Consider the following 2,798-nt stretch of genomic DNA (forward strand, 5'->3'; position numbering starts at 1 on the left):
CACCTCCTGGAGGGAATGTATTGTTGGCGGGAGCTTATGGGTGTTATAGCCAGTTTTCCCTTGCCAGTGTTTGGCACACTCTCCTGTTGCTATTGTCCACCTTATGTTGGCCAGGGGGTGATGTTCACCCTCTGTTCATGCCATCGTTTTTCCCTGCCATCATGGAGCTTCCCCTCAAGCCTACAAGCCAGAATAACCCTTTTTCCCACAAGCTGTTCTTGGTTGGGTGATTTGTACCAGCAATGCGAACCTGACTGCAATATTGTCTCAAGCAAAGTACTGCTGGAAAAACATACAAGCCTGCTAACTGGTTTCTCTATAAATTTATGATACATAGCCAGGCATGGTGGTATACACCTTTAATCCTAGCACTTGGGAGGCAGAGGTAGGAGGATCACTGAGAGTTTAAGGCCAGCCTCAGACTAATTCCAGGTCAACCTGGATTAGAGCAAGACTCTATCCCAAAGAAACAACAAAAACTATGATACAAGGGCTTAAGAACTGGCTTGGTGATTAAGATGCGTGCCTATAAAGCTAATGACACTGTCTACTAAAAAATATTTTAAAAGTATGATGTAATTCTCAAACACTAGTTTGATGGCTTATAATGGCCGTCTACTTGACAAGACCTAGAATCACCTTTGAGGGCTATGCAGGTCATGAACATTCCTTGATTAGGTTCATTGAGGTACAGGGACCCACCTTAACTATGGGTAGAACCATTCCATGGGCCAGGATCCTGAAGTATATTAAAAGTAGAGTGGGCTGGAGGGATTGCTTAGTGGTTAAGGCATTTGCCTGCAAAGTCAATGGACCCAGGTTTGATTCTCCAGGACCCACGTTAGCCAGATGCACAAGGGGGCACAGGCATCTGGAGTTCGTTTGCAATGGCTGGAGGCCCTGGAATGTCCATTCTCTCCCCCCCCCCCTTTTCTCTGTCAAATAGATAATAATAAAATAAAATAGAGAGCTGGCTGGGTATGGTGGTACACACCTTTAATCCCAGCACTTGGGAGACAGAGGTAGGTGGATCACCGTGAGTTGGAGGCCACCCTGAGACTACATAGTGAGTTCCAGGTCAACCTGGGCAACAGTGAGACCCTGTCTTGAAAAACAAAAAAAAAAAAGAAAGAAAGAAAGAAAGAAAGAAAGAAAAGCAGCAGCAAGCTGGGTGATCATCCACATTCATTACTCTCTGCCTATTAACTATGGACTGAATATGATCAGCTCAAGCTCCTGTCACCACGCCTTTCCCACTCTGGAATAAAATTAAGCCCATTTCCTTGCTTCTGGCTGGGAATTCTGTCCCAGCAATGAGAAAATGACTGATACAACTGAATACTGCACTACTTTTCCAAATGAGGATTTCAATTATCTCTTCTCACATCTATACCTTTCAGTCCTTTTAACTCCCAGCAGAGAAATAAAAAGGAAACACAAGGCCAAGCATGGTAGTGCATTGCTTTAATCCCAGCACTCAGGAGGCAGAGGTAGGAGGATCGCTATGAGACTACATAGTGAATTCCAGGTCAGTCTGAACTAGAGACCCTACCCTAGGGGGAAAAAAAAAAAAAAGAAAAAAAAGGAAACACAAAATTTTGCCTTGTCTTGAAAATAGTTTGACAAACTTCTTTTGTACATCTACATTCTTTGCTTCTCCTTGTCATTATAGAGAACGAAGAGCTGAGCACCATCCCTAAATACTTTTGCTTTAGGGATTAAGTTTCAAGATAAACCTGAGGGAAGGGCTGGAGGGATGGCTTAATGGTTAAGGCACCTGCCTGTGAAGTCTAAGGACCCATGTTCGACTCTACAGATTCCACTTAAGACAGACGCACAAGTGAAGCAAGTACAAAGTTTCACATGCCCACTAGGTGGCGCCAAGCGTCTGGAGTTTGATTTCATGGCTGAGGCCCTAGTGCACCAATTCTCTCTCCCCTTTGGTCTCTCTCAAACAAATAAGATAAAAATAAATCAACAAATCTGAGGGAAGACACATCCAAGCCACATCAACAGATAAACTTTTTGAGCAACTCAACATCAACTGATCAATAACATAAGTTTATTTCCCCAACCCCCTTTATCATTAACATAGCATAGTCACAGGTGTGTGACACATCATATCAACAGTCCTGATGATAAAGGAAGAGAAACTTGGGGGACAGGCATTTTAGAATCTTGCCTGTAAGGGAAACAAAATAGAAAACCTAAACATACCTGTATTTACTCAGAAAATTCAAATGTAAAAATTAAAATCTTGCCATAATGAAAATTTTAGGTCTAGTTGATTTTTTTTTTTTTTTCGGAGTTGGGTTTCACTCTAGCCAAGGCTGGTTTTGCTTTTATGATAGGACATCACTATTTTTTTTCTCAATTTTTATTAACATCTTCCATGATTATAAAAAAATATCCCATGGTAATACCCTCCCTCCCCCCACTTTCCCCTTTGAAATTCCATTCTCCATCAGATCCCCTCCCCAACTCAATCAGTCTTTTATTTTGATGCCATGATCTTTTCCTCCTCTTATGAAGGACATCACTATTTATACCAGATTGGACTCAAAATTGAAAGCTTCTCTGCCTAAACCTCCCAGAATTCTGGAAGTAGTTTGCCATTATCTTTGCCTTTAATTGCTTCATTATTAAGTCCTATCACTTAAAACAATACTGCCAGACATTTGGTGGTACATGCCTACAACCCCAGCCCTTAATAGGTGAAAACAGGATAGGAACATCACCAAGTCAACGTCATCCTCAGCTACATGAGTCTAGGGCTGAGAGACAGTTTTTACATTTAA

The sequence above is a fragment of the Jaculus jaculus genome, chromosome X (assembly GCF_020740685.1).
Source record: "Jaculus jaculus isolate mJacJac1 chromosome X, mJacJac1.mat.Y.cur, whole genome shotgun sequence".
In the NCBI taxonomy this organism is placed as follows: domain Eukaryota; kingdom Metazoa; phylum Chordata; class Mammalia; order Rodentia; family Dipodidae; genus Jaculus; species Jaculus jaculus.